Source organism: Camelus bactrianus, chromosome 11, assembly GCF_048773025.1.
Source record: "Camelus bactrianus isolate YW-2024 breed Bactrian camel chromosome 11, ASM4877302v1, whole genome shotgun sequence".
NCBI classification, from domain to species: domain Eukaryota; kingdom Metazoa; phylum Chordata; class Mammalia; order Artiodactyla; family Camelidae; genus Camelus; species Camelus bactrianus.
Window position 1 is genome coordinate 25,716,202 of NC_133549.1, and position 20,027 is coordinate 25,736,228.

At 40.9% G+C, this 20,027-nt stretch overlaps 1 long non-coding RNA gene across 3 annotated transcripts in view; it reads left to right on the top strand.

The window, feature by feature from the left end:
* LOC123612780 (uncharacterized) overlaps window positions 1–20,027 on the top strand; it is a 430,881-nt gene that overhangs the window by 245,969 nt on the left and 164,885 nt on the right. For all 3 annotated transcript variants that reach the window (XR_012510109.1, XR_012510108.1, XR_006720056.2), the window contains one exon: window positions 4,036–4,163. This is a non-coding gene — a long non-coding RNA (uncharacterized LOC123612780). The remainder of the gene's footprint in view (window positions 1–4,035; window positions 4,164–20,027) is intronic.

The following is a 20,027-nucleotide window of genomic DNA, read 5'->3' on the forward strand; positions in this document are numbered from 1 at the left end:
CTCCAGAAACAAAAGGGTTGATGAAGGAAGTTCCTTTTGATACAAGTATTACAGCTAATGAAGAGGAATGGAAGGGGTCATGAAGCCAGGGAGAAGAAAGCCTCAGCTTCCGATGCCCCTGCCTGGGGATGCAGGCTGGAGAAAAGAGGACCATTGCGCAAATGCCAGTGAATGAATGGAGGTAGGCAGTGATCTTCAACAGCTGCAAACACCACAAAATAGCAAAAACCCAACTGGTGGAAGAACACAACTCTGCTTGTGGAGTGGTCTTGCCAGAAATCAAACTTGAATCTCATCAAGACTCTAGATCCAACTTCCAATGACAGAAAGTACAGGGGCCAGACGACACGTAAACTCAGTGGGAATGCAATCGATGAAGGAAATTCTACAGGACAAATGACCCAGTTTCTCCAACAAAAATTTCAAGGATATAAAAAAAGAGACGAGAAGAAGCAATACATTAAAAAAACAAACAAACAAACAAAAAAAAAAACTAGAGACTAACAACCAATCACATTGTATGGACTTAATTTGAATATTTCTTCAAACAAATAAATATTTAAGATAATCTATGAAACATGGACATTGAGATATTGACTAATAACTTGGTGATAATGAGTAATTATTATTGTTAATTCTTTTTAGAGGTGGTAATATTGTTGAGTTTTTAAAAATGTTCTTATCTTTTAGAAATACATGTTGGAATATTTATGGATGAATTGACATGCTATCTGAGATTTACTTCAAAACAAATTGTAGTTTGAGGAGGGAGATATATGGGGTATAGATAAAATAAGATTGGCCACAAACTGATAATTTTTGAAGCCAGTGATGGTACTCCCAGCTTACTTGAATTACTCACTCTGCTTTTGCAGATATTTAACATTTCCATAACAAAAATTTGAATTAAAAGTAGACAGTAAGGAAAGTATAGAGTGGCCTTTCCTTCATTTCAGAATAGCTTTATCCAGTTATAATTCATAGTCCACAAAAACAAACAAACAAACAAACAAACAGTGGACTTTCAGATTTTCCCAATGAAGAGCTAACTTTAATTTTAAAAGAAAATATTCAGGGATCTTTGTTTCAGTTCACCTTAAGTTTATTATCCTCACAAATAAAACACAAATTATCTGAAAATTGGTTACAAAGGATGATTTCAGCATATTTTCAAAAGTTCCCTTTACAAAAGACTTGGAAATGTCAGTGCTACAAAGAGGCAGCTAACCAACCATCACACAAAGACTTATCTTGGATAATTAAAACTCTTCCCACTTCCCTTCTGTCTTTCCCCATCTGTTTCATGTTTTGAGGGTGAATACTATTTTTTTTTTCAATTTACAAATTGCCATTGATAAGATTGTGATGATTGTCAATATCAGAGTTTTGAGGGCTGCATAGTCTAATAATGGATTTATTATTAAATATTCTTTGGGCTGAACTCATTTTAGGGTTAAGGTTTACACACAGATCTCATTACCCTATATTTAGAAGTGCATTATTCATGGTAAACTGCTCGGACCTTTGACTTTTGTAAGCTGGTTGTTTTGAAGTTTGAACAGCAAAGCTCTTGCCTAGCTTTGAGGCGCAACCTCCAACTGGCATCAGGGAAAAGGGGGTGTGGAGGGGGAGGGGGGTGGAGGTGGGGGATGGTGGAGAAACCGTTTGCTGCCAGAATCCCTCTGATTGTAGCCGCACCGGTAACATCTGCTGCTGTTCTTGTTGAGATGGGCTCTCAGGTGGACCACTGGCCACTAGCATTTGGGTGAGAGCATTGATTAATTTCAGAATTAATAATAATGATGAGGTGAGTATTAACTATTGTAAATAAAATAGATAAACAACAAACTTCTACTGTATAGCACAGGAAACTATATTCAATATCTTGTAGTAACTTACAATGAAAAGGAATGTGAAAATGCGTATATGTCTGTCTATGTGTGGCTGAAACATTACGCTGTACACTAGAAATAAGTGACACATTGTAAACTGACTCTACTTCAATAAAAAACAATAAAGATAAGCCCTATCAGGGAGGTGTTATGATGACTAAGGAGTAAAAAGTGAACATTCAAATTAGTCTGCTCAGTCTGTGTCTTCTATAGGACACCTCACGACTTTGTGGGGAAACTTATCGGTGATTTGATGACCTGTTTTGCATTTCAAAGATACCAGTTTCAGAAATGAAGCAGATCACCTGAGCTGATACCAGTGCTAGAAGGTTATTTGACTGTGAGGCATATCTCCATTCATTCACCAAGCCTGACTGAGCATAGACCATTTACAAAACATTGCACTAGGTGCTGTGGGAAATGTGTAAGGAAGAGTCTGGGACCTCAACATGGTCAGCATTTAGTGGGAGAAGTGAAACACAACAGTGCTTTTAGGTTTGTATTGTAATTGAGTAAGGTTCGGAGAAAGGGATAGGAAACAGAAGAGTTGATTTTCGTAATTTCTGGACAGTCAGGACAGATCAAGGGTGGATCCCTAGAAAAGGTTCAAGTTGAGATGGGCTTTGAAGGTTGGTAGGATGTAGACCACTTAAGTTGGAGCCTGTGTGTCTGTGCGGTGTGCACACTGGTGCCTGCACACACTCAGGCCTGGGCCCATGCTGGCAAGCATGAGTCTGGGGAGAGCATTTTTGATGAAAGAAACAGCAAAAACAAAAATTCAGAAGGTAGGCAAATGGGACCAGTGATTGGAGCACTGTGAAAAGTTTGTTTACGTGTGCTTTCGTCCGTCCTTTGGATTTTTGCATCACCCTCCTTGCCTACTAGACCTGCCTGTATCCCCGGCATTTCTTCCAGAGTGCATCAATTATATCTGTTGTAATGAAAAAGTTCTTTCAAATGATGAGGATAATTTCTTTCATTTCTACTTCCACAGTGATAGTGAAATAATTAGATGGCAAACAATCAAGGCATATAAATTGTTTTTCTGAGTCTCTCAGTTGTTGGCTTCCTTTTAGCCGTGATAGATTGTTTTAAGAAAATTTCATTGCAGGAGCTTAAAAATAGTGAATTTGTATTGAACTAATTGAATTACAAAATGTTTATTTACCTTATGAAAGGGGTACCTGAAGGGGTTTCCCATCAATAGCCAATTTCCCTCCTTGTGTTTACAATACAGTTTCCTTTTGCTTCTATTTGGTTTACGTCAAATTTCCAGGTCCAAGTGTATGGTATAAGGCACACTGTAACAGGAATGTGGAAATAAACCATACATTTCTGTCTCCGTTAGCTACTTCTTATGTTATGCATTCACAAGGGAAGGTCTTGGTTCATAGCCTGAATCAGTTATCTCCAAGTGTGGTGTCCAGGAATGCACGTGCCGGTCCCCTGGGAAAGGAAATGTTGGAACTTATATTTGCATGTATTTTATGAGAAACGAATGAATCATACTGATACTTGGTAGGTGGAGTGATGACAGCACATATAGATAATTTTAAAGCAAACATACACGTATCAGGGTTGTGTGTTCACAAAGGTTGTTTTGGCTGCCTTGCGTTCTGCTTGGGAGCACCTGGGGCGTCATTATATATACTGAACATCAGCCTTGGTTGTGGGCTAGCTTCAGCCTTTAGATTACGAGTAATGGAAGCCATCGAAGAGTTTTAAGCAGGGGAAGGGCATGGGCAGAGGTGCATTTTAGAAAGATTGTGCAGGACTGGAGAGGGGCAAGGACAGAATTGAGGAGACCAGATAGGAGATTAGTCCAGTAATCTAAGGACTCTGCTGTTGTGAGATGAAAACTGGAGGTGATGCAAGCCAGGTGGACAGACTTGGTGCTAGTAAGCTGACATCATGTTTGGTGCATTTTTCTTTTCTTTTCTTTCTTTTTTTTTTTTTTTTTTTTTTTTAAAGTTTTCTGTGTTACCTGTGCCCTATGGCTCTATAGGATGTATTTGGTTATCCAGTAAGGGAGAGGATGTTATGTGTGATTAATAAAGACTTGCCCTAAATAGGTGGTTTATTTTCTCAGAATTTGAAGAGAGAAAAATCCTTTTAATACTAGAACGTTGCTTGTCTGTTGCAGAGGCTTGTGAAACTTGGGTCACGACTCCGCTCAGACAGTGGCTGACTTTCTTTACTATTGGTCCTTCTCCCTCGGATGTAAAGGAAGACACTGTCGATGGCGTTCCAGCCCGGAATCGACTCTGACAGGTAGGAGGAGCTCAATAAATCTTTTAAACGTGCTCAGATCCGGACTTGCCTGTGAACATCAATTATGCTCGTACTGGAGCCTCCCTCCCGGGCCCGTGCTTGTCATGTGGGCGAGATCCTTGGGCTGAGTGGCAGGGTTTCGCGTTCACGCCCCAGGCCCTGTACAGTTTTGAAGAGCCCTCACTTGCAAAACAACCATCATTTTTTTTCTCCCAAACATTTTCCTGACTATGGAAGAAAAGCCGAGGAGGAAGGAAGAAATAGGCGTATGGTACCCTACTGGCCACTGGCCTGACCGCAATCAAGAGGTGTCGTGGCCCCTGGACAGGTCCAGGAAGGGCGGTGGGGGCGCCTATTTAATGAGGAAAGAGATAGTTGTGTTTTTGATCATGCGTCCATTATGCCTTTCCCTTCTGTTTCGGTTTCGTCTTATTTTATTTTTTAAAGAGTAAGCACGTAGTTTTCTTTCCTTCGTCCCTCCTTCTCCACCCGCTTCTTTCTTTTGGTAGCGTATTTCATTAATTTATGTGAATTACAGGTTAATCATTAAAAAACAGTAATGGCTAAGATGCGCTGAGCTCTTAATACAAGCTGGGTATTGTACGAAACACTTTTTAAAAGGCTAAAAAGGCTCAGCCACTGACAGCTAACAGAAACCCTCTGTGTAGTGTTGTAGTTCACCCATTTCACAGATGAGAAATGAGACTTTTTAAAGAGGCCAAAGTAAATGTGCTCACTTCCACATGGTCATGTAGCTCATCTGAGAGCTAAACCCCAGTGAGCTGACTCCGAAGCCCACGGACATAACTAAGACACTCCCCCACTTCCTCCTGTAATGTCGTTTAACTTTTACTTTCTTGGAACATTTTCCATTCACTGCAACACACAGACTTTTCGTTTCACTGCAGCCCACAGAATAGCATCTCCAATACAGGAGGCCCACTCCTCAGCACCCTTGGGGTTTACCCTGGACTCGGAATTCTTGGACAGGAGGGGCTGTGCTGTGTTCATCTTTATCTCCTTATGCCTCCTATAGGATAGGTACTCAATAAATATCCACTCGATGAAAATGACCTCATCTCTCTCCATCCTCAGATGGAGACCATAGAGAGTGGTGGCAGAAAGGATTTGAAATTCATTTTGACCTTCAGGAAATGTTAAAGCTCAGATGGGCAGGATGGTGTGCCTCGCTGTCCTTGAAAGCTGCTCCAGGATCCTGTTGTATCTTTGGGCGCTTCTTAATGGGACTGTATGACGGGAGTGGCTCAAGGTGGCCTCGTTGACGAGGTGAAATTCCACTCTGAGCTGAAAAGCATGAAAACCAAGTTCTAGTGAATCAGTGAGGATGAGGATTTCATTTGGTTTCCCAGCAGGTGGAATTTCCTAGCTTCTCCTGCTTTCCCTTCTCGCCCCATCTCAGCACCCTACTCTGAATTGGGCATAGAGGCTGGCGGATGTGGGCAGGGGGCATAAGCAGCTGAGACTTAGCTCGCTGACGCGTTCTGGTCTACCACCGCGGCTGGCCCCATCACGCAGAGTGGTGGGGCTACCCACTGCCCTTCTGCCTTCAGACTGGCCATGCCTGCTTTTTAGCCTAGAGGGCTTTTTAACTGGGATCCCACAGGCAGTCATTGAGGTGCTATATCTGTCCTTTAATTTTTAAGTTTCTTAACCACCTGGCAGCTATTTCTGCAGAATTGCTGAATGAGTTAAGAAATACAGCGAGGGGTTACTTGTAACATCAAGGTCCTTCCAAGCCTCACCACAACATGGTGTCAGTATGGTCCATCAGGACCTGACCTTTGGGACATCCATGTGGCAGAGAGCGTTGGGCAAGAGTGATCCAGTTACAGCTCAAGATATCTCGAGGGATAGAAATCCTAACTTGATGACAAGGGGTGACAAGCAGTTGGACCCAAAGCACACTTTACATTGCATTATCAGGGGAAAGGGTTACATCTGGTTAAACACACACACACCACCACCAACAACAAAAAGACCTCTGTTTTTTTGGAATTGCTGTCATATAGGATGGAGAACAGTTGCTGGAGTAAGAATTAAAGAGCTAGTCTTGAAGAGTCAAGGCAATGACTTGTGCTAGCAGGCGCTCAATAGATTTTGATGAGCGTTACATTAAGAAAAACTTGGGCTGGGTCTTTAACCTCTCTGGATCTCATTTTCTGAATCCATAAAAGAGTAAATGTGGATCATATGATTTTGAAGGCCTTTCCAAGCTTTAACAGCGTGGCTATGATTTTTTTGTAGGAAGACACACCTAGGAAAGAGAGATTTAATTAGACAGAGTTTAATTAAGTCAGCATATCTTAGATGAGATCAGGCAACTAAGGCATCTTCTTAATCAGTAACTTTATAAATGTTTAGTTGATAGGTGCCTGGGGAATTTCAGAAACACCAGAATTACCCACAAGAATTCAGAGGTCGCTGTGGTCAGAGGTTGGCTGTAGTAATTTAGTCCAGTACGGATGGTAGCATTTCACAGTTGAGAATGTGGGTCACACTGCCTGAGTCTGAGTCCTGGTTTTTCCACTTACAAGTGTGTCCTTGGCCAAGCGTCTCCTCTTAAACTTTGGTTTATGTGGCACAGTGATAACAACACACCTTTCCTCATTCCATCCCTGGAAGGGTTGAATGGAAATGTCGCTAAAACACTTGGCACAATGCCAAGCATGGAGGCCAAGCACACGGTTAGAAGACATAAAAGGGACATGTTCACTGTGTACCTAATGTTGCCCAGAAGACTCAGCCAAACAAACCGTTCAAGCAACAGCGTTCTCTAGAGTTTTCTAGCTACTTCCAAATGGGGGGAAATGCCTCAAAATATCTTTTGCGAAGATGATGCATTACAAATACTGCCATTCCTTTATTCTGACTCATTCGTCACCCAATTCTAATGTGGTTTTCCTTGTTTCTGGGAAGGAATGCATTGATCTACCAATGTGGTCATTGTAGTCTGCTAACAGTTTACTGTTTCTCATTAAAAGTCCATACATTGGCATTCTGGTTATATATCAGTCTTTTATAAGTTCAGTTACTGGGAGTTCATTATCCAGGGTTTGCCCAGCTGCCCCGCTCCAGGAACTAATCAAACCTGCTGAAATGTAGTTCCCAGAGCAGAAAAGTGGAAGGCTGCATCCTGGAGTGGGGTCCAGGATGGGATGGCCTGAAGGACATTTGACTCCACTGGGTGACACTGAGATCACACATTTTTTGACCCACTACCTAACTTTCTTAAAGTGAAAGCCTCTTCACACTGGGACCACTCGGGTTACAAAGTTCCCAATAGATGTAGTCTGGGTGTTGGATCTTGTCACTGCTGGCCCTGAGCATCCGAGTGTAGAGTTTAAGAATATCCATCCAGTAAATGAAGTAGGAACGCTTACCTTGGACAGTGGTTAGAATCTCCTTGTGTTGATTGGCACTAAGCCAAGATAATTGCATTTTTACTATAATTATGTAATGAATACAAATAAAAACTACAAAACCACACATGAAATGTTAGGTAGGAGTGTAAACTTACACACAGAGGATTGCAAATTCCAGGGCAATGGTTTGGAAGCAACAGCTTGAAGCCATCTCTTACATCCCTCCTCTCACTTAATCCTTACAAATATCCTGCCATGGGGATTTTAAATGAAGATATCCTCATTTTATAGTGAGGGACCTGAAGTTCTAAGAGGTTGAGAAACACCTCTAAACTCTTGGTTATTACAGGGCAGAAGTGGGGCTCATACCCAGGTCTTTGATGTCAAGCTTGGGCCCTTTGGTTTTTTGCACTACCCTCCTGGAGTTTTCATCTGTACAGAGATGTATTAGAAGATGCTGAGGGAATGTTTGTGAGTTTCATGAAAATGTCAGAGGCAGAATTCAGTAGATCATTCTTACTTTTTTAAAATAGAAAGGCTGTTGTCGGCTATCCCGAAAAAGACAAAAGCTATGCTGTGGCATGTCCTCAGCCAGGTTGAGTTTATTGTATCCAATAGCTCCAGATGCGTGAAGGTTAGGTTAACGGTGGATTATAAATCATTCTTCATGTTCTGCTTGGTTCCTCATGTGAAAGTCACTCAAAAGGCTATTTAAAGCAAGAAGAGTAACACATGTTGAGACATTGATTTTGATTCTTTTTGTTGGTTTGTATGAAGCAGTAGCATGTTACCACCAACCCTCCCCTTACATATCCTTCAGAATTTGCAGGTGCCTGTCCTGTTCATTGACAAGTTTCTAATTTCACCCACAAGCATCCAACAAGCATACTTTCTACAATAGCGTAGTTTTGTGTTTCCAAAAACCAACACCACTTTGTCATGGGAGAAGTGTTCTGGGTGTATAAAAAAATTTCCCTTCCTACCTCCCACCCCACCGACAGTGAAAATATGAATAAACATCAAATAATGCGCTGCCTCCCTCAAGACAGACACCACACCTGTGGCCAGTTACCTGTGAGAAGGCACAGGCAGCAGTTCAAGGCTGGGTCATTCGAGCCCCAAGTTTATCGCTCCAGTCCTGCAGAGCGTGGGATACAGGGTGGGAGGGAGGCACCTCGCACTCACTGAGAGAAGCCTGATAAGGAACATGGCATTTTCCACTGTCTTTACCAGGGCTGATTCCGAATGCAGGCTTTGGATCCAAAAATTATGTGGGTGCAATTGAGGAAAAGCTGGCTCCTCAAATCCTCAGGTTGACTTCTGGAGCCCGAACTTGCCGTGACAGAATAAAACAAAACAAAACAAAAAAACCTCCAGTGCTTGATACAGCCTAGGAAAACCCCGTTAGGCAGTCGAATGTTCCAGAGTTGCTGGTGAGCAATGAATTTGGTCAGTGCTTTGGAAACCAAAGAGGCAATTTCATGTGAACTGTTGTTTATTCCTCAAAAAAAAAAAAAAAAAATTCCTGGAGGAATGCACTGCTGACTTCTTTGATGCCACTCTGTGTGTAGAAGCCATGTACAACTTGCCTGCTGGCAGGATCCTTGGATGTCCCTTTGTCTTCCCACTAATTCAAGTCAAGACCATGCTTACGGGGCAGACAAATCACCATTTAATGATATTTAAGACCTGCAGGGAAGGTCTCCAGCTCTGTGGAAACAGAACTTAAAAAAATCTCCACTAACAGCAGTTTCTTTTTCGGACTTCTCCTACCCTTGTTTATTGAACAAACCAGTATTTACTGAGTAGTCATGGTGTGCAACAACAATGAAAAAGCAACAGTGATAATCAAAATAGTATAATAATGTCCCGATCTTTAAGGCTTTCTTTCTTTCTTTTTTAATCTTTTGGTTTTTAGGGGAGGAGGTAATTAGATTTATTTATTTATTTTAAATGGAGATACTGGGGATTGAACCTAGGACCTCATGCATGCTAGGCATACACTCTACCACTGAACTCTACCCTCCCCCAATGCTTTCTTTATTTCAGGCAGATTGCTAAGTGCTGGGCACATATTATTTTCTTTAATCTACATGTCACTACCCTAGTCTCCATCCCACACAGGAAGTGGCGGTAGAACACAACATTAGATGTACGGGGGTTGTACAACCTGCTCAGACAGAGATGTCGTTTTTAAGGGGAAGCTATCATTCCACAGATCTTTACGGAGCACCTAATATGTGCCACTGGAGACATGGGGACACTCAGGAGATAGTAAGGGCCCTAATCTCAAGGATTTTCCTTCTAATGGATTATGACATGTGCATAAGTAACTCTAGTATTAAATGGCTCAAAAAAAAAAAAGTCATCTTGCATAGAAACCACATATCAAGTAGCATCTGTCAAAAACTGTGTGTGTAATTCAGATACCTGATTGTTTCGTAATGAGGACTCAGCACCTTCCACAGCCCTTCCTTCCTGACTCTGTCTGTTGGCTTTCTGTCCAGCCTCCTTGAGTCCCTAGCCCTGGTATGTGTACAGACGTGTCTTGCCGTGAAGTAAGTTGTCTGTAAGATGCAGTTTCCCTCGGAATAGTCTTCTCTTCCCTGTCTAGAAAGTTCTTTTATGTTTGCTTGTATTAATAGCTTTGTTGAGATATAATTTATGGACCCACGTAAGGTATACAATTCAGCAGTTTTAGTTTATCCACAGATACGTGTGACTATCACTAGAATAAATTTTTAAACACTTAAACCTCAAAAAGAAATCCTGTAATCCATGAAGTCACTCCTCATTTCCCTCAAAGCCCCAGCTTGTGAAAATCCCACCAATCTACTTTTTGTCTCTGTAGATTTGCTTATGCAAGAGATTTAGTGTAAGTGGCGTCATATAATGAGCGATCTATTGTGAATGGCTTCTTCCACTTAGCATCATGTTTTGAAGGTTAATTTTTGTTGTAGCTCATATCAGGACTTCCGCTTTCAGACTGGTTTCCAAAAGCAGCTATCCCATTTATAATTCTCACCAGCAGGGAGTGGAGGTTCTGATTTTCCCACCTCCTCACCAACACTTGTTGTCTGACTTTTAGATCACAGCCATTCTAGTGGGTGAAGTGGTATCTCACTGTGGGTTTGATTTGCATTTCTTTGATGACTAATGATGTTGAACATCTTTTCACGTGATTATTGGCCATTTGTATGTCTTCCTTGGAGAAATGTCTATTCAGGTCTTTGGGCCATTTTAAATTTTTTCCTCGTTTTTATTATTGAGTTGTAAGAGTTCTTTGTATGGTCTAGATACAAGTTCCTCAGATGTATGATTTTGCAGGTCATTCCTGTCATTCTGTGAGTTGTCTTTTTACTTTCTTGATAGCACAGAAGGTTTTAATTTTAGTGAAGTCCAATTTATCTATTTCTTCTTTTGTTACATGTGCTTTTGGTGTCATACCTAAGAATCCATTGCCGAATCTGAGATCCTGGTTTACCCTTGTGTTTTCTTTTAAGAGTTTTATGGTTTAGTTCTTATATTTAGGTCTTTTATTCATTTGGGGTTAATTTTTTTAATGTGGTATGAGGTAAGAATGTGACTTCATTCTTTTCTTGCAGCTATCCAGCACTATCCCAGCACCGTGTCCTGAAAAGATTATTCTTTCCCCCTTGAATGGCCCTGGTACTCTTGCTGAAATCAGTTAACCATGGACACATAGGTTTATTTATGGACTCTCATGTCTGTTTCCTTATGTCTGTCATTACAGAGGTAGCACACTGGTGCTTTGTATCAAACTGTTACCAGTAGCACCCTGCTGCCAGTCTATTGTTAGGCCAGTACCGCACTGTTACTGTTACTGTTGCTTTGTAGTAAGTTTTGAAATCAGGAAGTGTGAGTCTTCAACTTCATTCTTTTTCAAGATTGTTTTGGCTCTTCTGGATCCTTTGGAATTCCTTATGAATTTTAGGATTAGCTTGTCAGTTTCTACAAAGGAACCAGCTAAGATTCTGATAAGAAAAGCACGAAATCTGTAGATCACTTTAAGGAGTGTTGCCACCTTAGCAATATTAAGTTTGCTGATCTATGGCCGTAGAATGTTTTTCCATTTATTTAGATATTATTTAATTTTTTTCAACAATGCTTTGTCATTTTTAGAGTATAAGTTTTGTACTTCTTTTGGTAGATATATTCCCAACTGTTTTATTCTTTTAGATGCTGTTGCAAATGGAACTGTTTTCTTAATTTCATTTTTAGATTTATCATTGTCAGTATATAGGAATACTTTCATCTTTGTATATTGATCTTGTATCCTATAACCTTGCTGGACTCATTTATTAGTTCTAATACTTTTTTTGGTCGATTTGCTAGCATTTTCTATACACAAGATCATGTCACCTTGAGTAGAGATAGTTTTACTTTTTCTTTCCAATATAGATATCTTTATTTCTTTTTCTTGCCTAATGTGTCTGGCTATCATCACCAGTACAATACTGAATACAAGTGGCGAGAGCAGATATCTCTGTCTTGTTCCTGGCTTTAGGGGGAAAGCATCCAATCTTTCACTCTTAAGTATGTTCCCTGTGGGCTTTACATAGATGCCCTTATCCAGTTGAGAAAATTCCCTCCTATTCCTAGTTGGTTGAGAATTTTTGTGCAGAAAAGTTGTAAGTCTTTGTCAAATGCTTTTTCTGTGTGTTGAACTAATCATGTGGCTTTTGTTTTTTATTCTATTGATATGGTGTATTACATTCATTGATTTAGGGACATTAAACCAACCTTGAATTCCTGGGATGAATTCCACTTGGTCATGGTGTACAACACTTTTTATATTTTGCTGGATTTGTTTACTAGTATTTTGTGGAGGATTTTTGCATCCGTATTTATAGGAGATACTGGTCTTTAGTTTTTGTTTTTCCTGTGACACTTTTGTCTGGTTTTGGTATCAGAATAATACTAGCCTTTCCAGAGGGTTTGTGTCCTTCCTCTTTTGCTTCTCGTCCCATAGTCTTCTCTAGGTCTCTAGGAAACCTTAAATCTCTGTTTGTAAACATCTGTGGGTGGTACTTGATGCAAACATTGCACTCCACAGGAATCCCATGTGTCAGTGCCCCATACGACAGGTTAGGGTTGCTTTCTCTAGTCACTCCTGCAGTACTTTGTAGATTGACCCCAATTAAGAATGGGCTTCTGATTTTTTTTTTCTACTTTAAAGCAATATATGCTTCCAAAACTAATCTGCATGAGAATTTCCTAAGAAACTTTTACAAATACAAAAATCATTCCAGACTTTAAGAATCTCTGGAAGTGGCACTCAGGAATCTGTATTAAAAAGATCCCCCCAGGTGAGTCTGATGATTGGCTAGGTTTACCCTCACTGTTATAAATGTATTGTTTAAGCAATGGGCATGTTTTCTCTGCTGGACTTTGAACACAATAGATGATCAGTCAGCACTGCCTAGATCCATGGTTTATAAACTTTTAAAAACTTGATTCATAGTGTGAAATACATTCTGCATACTGACCCAGTACACAGTCTGTACATTTATGGGTGTATATGTATGTGTGGAAATTTAAACAACAGTTGTGTGCAATAATACCTACTCTTTTTTTGACTTTTTAAATTTTTTAAATTGAAGTTTTTATTGAGATAAATATTGATTCACATGTAGTTGTAAGAAATAACACAAAGAAACTCCTTGGGCCATTTGCCTAATTTCCTCTTAAGGTAACACTTTGTAAAATGATAATATAGCCATTAATACCTACTCTTACTACAGAAAATGTACTTGGACTTTTTTTCTTTTCCATTCTGTTCTATCTTCATTTGTTCATTAAAAAAACAGTGATCAGAATCCACTAATTAATTTCACAACCAACTAATAGGTATTGACCCCCAATTTGAAAAGTACAATCTTAGGACGCATCTCAGAAGCCTTGGCATCCTCTGTCATTACAGTTCTGGAAGCGTCAGTTTCCCCTTCTGTAAAATGAGAAGGGTTTTGGATCAGAAGTCTAAACTCCTGGATTCTGTACATTTCTTGGCTAGTAAGTGTCTTTTTAGCTGTTCTTTGCAGCTTACCCTGGCTAAATGTGTTGAGCTTTCCAATCCATCATTAGTTTAAGCTCTGTACCTTCTCCAAGTACCCTGTGTTCCTCTTACATCAGGAAGGCCAGGACCGTCTCCAACCGATGTGTCCTGTACCATGGATAACTCAATAAAATCAATCATCTCCTTCCTGCTTGTGCTTTTGTCTGCTGTTTGTTCTGTTGGAAGCATTAAAGAAAGGAAAAGAAACTACTTAGTCTGCACAAGCAATGTTCTTCTCTTTCTTCAATCATTCAACCACTGTTTATCAAGTGCCTACTATATGTGTCATGATCTCTGTGTGTTGGGTTAATAGAAAAGTCCTGAAGAATTCCTTTTTTTTAAAAAAAAATAATTCTCTTTTTCTTTATCCACACACAGAGATGGAAGAATGAGGGTGGGTAGAGGTTACCACATCATGTTCCAGCTGTGTAACAAACTGCCAGTCTTTGTACTGAGGAGGAGGGTGGGGTGCAGGAGATAATGCTATAATTTATATTGTCTTTTACTTGGGAGGGGCAATCTCAAATTTTAGCTTGGCCATCTGTAAAGACAGTCTCACAAACATTCCTAGCTCTGGTGTCAGGACTCTTTTGGCTGAAAGTAACAGAAAACACAATTTCAACTGGCTTAAGCCATCGGGTTTTTTGATTTATATCCTGAGAAGTTTGGGATGCCAGCTAGATTCAGGGTACAAATGATTCTGCAAGGGTCACCTCCATTTCTTGCTTCTGCCTTCCAGGGTCCTGACTTCATTCCATCTGGTTGTCCTCAGCAGTTCCAGGTTTTCCACTGAGGGCAACAACTCTAAGCCCTACATCCTCTTCTTGTTGAGGCTGAGAGCACTTGCTGCCGCCCCTACATTTTCATTAGAAGTGATACTGAGTCTCCACTGATTGGCTCTCATGCCTGCTCCTGAACCAATCACAGTGCCCAGGGAATTGCCATATGCTAATAAGCTTGGGCCTGGGTGATGTGTCCCGCTCACCCCAGAGGTGGATGTAGAACTCCCTCCAGAACACATGGTCTAAGCAAATGTTGGGGGGATGCTCAGTAAAAACTGGGGAGGTTGCTGGAGAGGGAGAAACAACTGTCATGGAGGGTAGACCCATCAGGTCTTTGGGGATGGGAAGAGACCCACACCAGTGTACTCAATTTACCTTGTGGAGAATGGGACTCTAAAAGCAAAAGTGACTTATATAAGGCCCTGCCACTAATCACCTGTGTGACTTTGACTTTGGGGTTTCTCTTAAGAGAAATTTAATCTTTCTGCCATTCATTCATTCATTCATTCATTCAACAGTATGTATTAAGAACCTATAAAGTGCCAAATATGTACTTGAGATACATCAGTGTATCACAAAGACTCCTCCCATATGGTGCTCTCATTTGAGCGGTGGTAAGGAAATTAGGAGTGTTTTATGGAGGTGCAATTTTGTATAGAGTGGTCTAGAGAGGCTTCTTTGAGAAAATGATATTTGAGTGAACACTTGAAAAAGGCGAGGGGAGTTGGCAGGGAGGGAAAGTAGCCATTCAGAAGCCCTAAGCAGGGTATGCCTGGCTTATTTGAGGAAAAACAAATAGGTCAGCATAGCTGGAGTAGAATCTGAAAAGGGGAAAGAGTCAGAAGATGGAGGACAGGGATGTAAGGGAGCAGGGAGACCACAAAGAGACCCTTCAAGGGTTAGAGAGGCGGGGATCCAACCTCCAGCTCACTCACTTCCTAGCTGATTGTCCTTCACAAGTTCTGTAATCTTCCTGAGCCTCAATTTCTCCATCTATACAGCAAGGGTGCAAATGCTGTTGACTTCAAGACTGCCCTGTCAACCTCGCGAACTCTCAAGCACTCTGCTGTGTTAGCTGTGACTGTAACACTCAACACACACACACACACAGAGTTAATGCCGGGAATTGAACTGAAAGAATTTTAACTTTGAACTATTTCCTTCTTGCTTGAATGAATCACTGCCCATTATCTTTATGATACAATAATGTAAAATAGCAGTGAAAGGAGTCGGTGTTTGTTTCAATGGACCATTAACTCTTCAGGTCTGATTTTCCTTGTCTTGCTACTGAAAGTTTGCATTAATTTTAAATTAAGGAAATATTTAGAAGGCAGGAGCCAAGAGAACAAAAAATGCTCTGTTAGTGCCATGGCTGTCACAGGAACTTTGGGGAGACCTGATAGGGATGACTTTGTAGTTATAAACTGTGGGTCACTGTTTGTGTAAGGGCTTAGCGTGTGCTTGTTTCTACCCAGAATGAAGGGCTGGCCCCTTCCCCAGTGGGCTCTGGTCTAGAGTAAGAGGTCAGGCAGATGTGGCTGCAGAGCTGAGCCCAGGTACGAGTTCTAAAGCACAGGTTTCCAGATGCTGGCTTTAAGCATGCCATCTTTGAGGTCCCTTTTTCCTTTGCAGATTTCCTCAGCAGAGTTTTGATCATACCATCCAGACATCAGTAGAGGCATTTCTTTTTATCTTGCTGAGCTCTTTCCCCAGGCATATCACTGATGCGTGAGTTTAGTTTTAACCCTGACCTCTGAATCATCTTCCATACCACTTCCAGAGGGAACTTGCTGAAAGGCAAATCTGATCATGTCTCCGAGAGGTTTAAAATTCCTCCCTGGCTAGGGCAGTTTTATTTTGTAATTTATTGTTGTTTTAATTAAAGTTACAGATTAACATAGGGTTTTGTTGGTTTTTTTTTAAAGGCAAATAGTAGTACTAGTTTGTAGGGAAACACAGCTGCCCTCTACCCTTCTCCTCCCTAACCTCAGTTCCTCTCTCTGAGAGGAGATATTTTCCAGTCTTTCATAATTTTGTCTCACTTTTCCCAGTAACACATTTATACTCTGTGGTTGGCAGAATAATAACCTCCCAAAGATGTCCACATCCAAATTTGTGAAATCTGTAAATATGTTAGATTAAGTGGCAAAAGGGAATTAAGATTGACAGTGGAATTAAGGTAACTAATCAGTTCACCTTAAAATAGAGAAATTAGCCAGGATTATCTGGATGGGTCCAGTGTAATCACAAGGGACCTTAAAAATGGAAGAAAAAGGCAGAAGTTAGAAGTCAGACTTAACCCATCATTGCCGGCTTTGAAAGTGAAGAAAGGAAGTCATGGGTCAAAGAATGTAGGCAACCACTAGGAGTGTGAGAAGCAAGGAAATGGATTCTCTCCTAGAGCCTCCAAAGAGGAAGGCAGCCCTGCTGACACCTTGACTTTACGCCAGTGAGACCCATTTCAGAAATCTAACATACAGAACTAAAAGGTAATAAATGTGTTGTTTTAAGCTACTAGGTTTTTGTTGATTTGTTACAGCAGCCATGGAAAGCTAATACATACTTCCATGTCTTGATTTTTTTCTTATTAGTTCTAGAGATTGTCTATTGACCTAGACAATCTCTTGTTTTGTTTTGTTTTTTGTTTTTTGGGGGGGAGGTAACTAGGTTGGTTGGTTGGTTTGTGTTTTTTTGTTTGTTTCTTTTAATGGCGGTACTGGGGATTGAACCCAGGACCTTGTGAGTGCTAGATATGTGCTCTATCACTGAGCTCTACCCTCCCCACCCCTTGACCTACTATTGTTGAAAGTGAAGACCTTTATCTTGTCCATGCCTTCCTCCCACACTTTCCCCACCTCTCTTCTCACATCCTCCCCAATAGTTACAGCATAATCTTTCGGTTAGAATATTCAACATGTAATACTGACATTGTCATAATATTGTATTTTGAGCTGAGCGAGCCAGTGTCCTATGACTACATCTCTTTTTTGTACAGTTTTTTCTTTTCACTGGAGCTCATATTTTATGTGTTTGCTTAGTTTTCTAGGGCTTACCATTAATGTATCCCCAAACATTTCACCAGAAGTATAAATCTTCTCTCAATATATTCTGACTCATCAACCAGCCTCTCTGTTTTATCCCTTTTTGTGTGGAGACATCCATTGTCCCTCCTGGTGCCCTCCAGTCTCTCACTGCAGCCAGGTCTGTCTGCCCTCAGGTTTGCTTCTCGGTGCTCATCCTCTATCTCCTTAATCACCATGCGGGGGATTCCCTTTCTCCCGTGTTGGAGTGCCTGCTTCTTGAATCCCATTTCTTCTTCTTCCTGCTTTGTTACATGCATATTTGTATAAATATAACTTATGTATATACATATTTGTGTGTGTGGAGCACATGCTCTGAAGCTTCCAGAGAAAAAGATGCATGAAAAGAATAGCTTAAAGAACTTGTATGTCTAAGAATATCTTTATTCTACTATCAAACTTAATTGATGGTCCCCTTGGAAATGGAATTCTAGTTTGGAAGCCATCTTTCCTTAGAATTTTGAAAGCTTTGCTCTGTGGTCTAACAATTTGAGAAGTCTGATGCTTGGGTTTTAAAAAATTATTTTCTCCCCACAGTTGTTTGAGGCCTCTCTTCTTGCAACACCTGTATTCCAGGATGTTGGACCTCCTGAAATTGTGTTCTCATTTTATTTTTTATTTATTTCATCCCTCTCTGGTCTTTTCTTCTTCCTCAACTTTATCTGCCAAAATTGTTATGGAATCTTTCATTTCTGCTGTCTGCTTTTTAACTTTAAGATTTTTTTTTATTGTCCTTGTTTTATGACTACTCCTTTTTTATAACCCCTGATTCTTACTTCATGAGTAAAATAATTTCTTTTGACTTTCTGAGAATAGCAATTACCATGTTCTTTTTTCTTTTTTTTAAACATTGCTTTGAATTCCCACAAGTTTTTGTTGTTGTTAGCTTTGATCTCTGGCTCACAGGCTTTCTTTAAGTTAATGGTGCTCATTGATTATGTTTAAGAGCTTTACGTTAAAGTGTATGTGTGTGTTTGTGTGTGTGTGTGTGTGTGTGCGTGCGTGCATGTTGTTTACTTGTACACTCACTGTAGGTTGATCCAGCTTCTTCATTTGGGAATCCTAAACCTTCAGCACATCTGAATTTTTTTGCCGAGCTGGTCAGTTTTCCAGAGAGGTAATGTTCCATCTTCTACCTGGGAGATGAGAGCCTTGCTTCAGGTTTTCTCTTGCTGAGTGATGGAAAGCAGCTGAGGTTTTCATGGTCCAGTATGTGACTTTCAATGATGATTTTTGTAGCCGAAAATGTTACTGCTCCAAAAAGACCCATGTCAGATCTCTTTTTCTCATTGTGTGAGTTCCTTTCTAGGTATCAGATGCTTTGCCTCTGAGAGGGGACACCTGTGACTTTGCTTTGGAGAACTTCCCGCTGGATACTGGAGCACTGGGCTGACATGTGCAGAGTTCCAGTGCCTGAGAGCTTACAATGACCCTCCCCCAGCACAGGGCAGTCCTTGGCCAGTGATTCTCAGGATGGGGGCATGAGAGCCCAGCAGTCCTGGCTCGGGATGGGCAGGTCTGAATCTTTCCTTAGCTTTAGGGCTTTGTGGAACTTTGCCTGAAATTTCCTACTTGTTTAGATTCCTCCCTCTTTCCTTGTCTTGCATTTCCTTACTTGTCTCCCTCGAACCTTTTCTATGTCACTTGCCTTTATCTCAGGGACTTTTCTGGGAACTTGATCTGACGTCCCCATTTTTAACGTGGTACCCATGCCTGAAGACCCTCTCCAGGGCATCTTATTTCAAGTGTCTGAAACCTTGTCAAGCAAAAGAAAAGTTACACACCGAATGTATAGCTCCAAATGTAGCTTAGATCTTGGATAGAATTTACCAGGAGGCAGAGTTCAGTGTATTAGTGGACTTCCTTAGTAAGTAGTAAGTTCACCGTCCCCAGAAGTATTCAAGCCAAAGCTAACACAGGCTTGAAGAAGTGTTTGAAAATAGGGACTCAGACAATTCATGGGGAGGCTGACCTCAGAGTCTGTGGCACTGGTATTTCAACAGAGGACCTCCTTAATGAACTAATGTAGTGAAGAAGCTGAAAAACCTCTTTGAGGAAACAAATGTTCAATTTTGAAGTTTTGTTTCAGTACCACGTGGTGCTTTTTTGAGATTGTGAGTATAATTACTGCTTGTGCGACTGTAGAGAGGTGCCCATGTATTAATTTCCCAACAGCAATTATAGCCTGATTAAAAGAGCACCTAGACAATAGCAGGAAAAATGCATCGACAGTAAATGCTTTGTGTGTTCTTGGCATTTCTCTGCCTCACTTTCGTTACCAAGAGTGCAAGTTGGAATTAAACATTCACACGCTTCCAGAACCACGTGCCTGGAGCTCATTGTTCCCGGGGTTCTGTCTGCCATCCCCCCAGTGGCGGTGTGTACACACGGAGCAGCTCTCTGACCCAACAACCGACATTGTTTCCAGCCGTGAAGACGGTGGGGCTGGGCTGGACAGCAGAGCGCTGGTCATTTCATTTCACAGTTGTAAAGACTGATGGTGAGCCTCTGTCAGTAAAGACTGAGACTGGAAACTCAAGGTC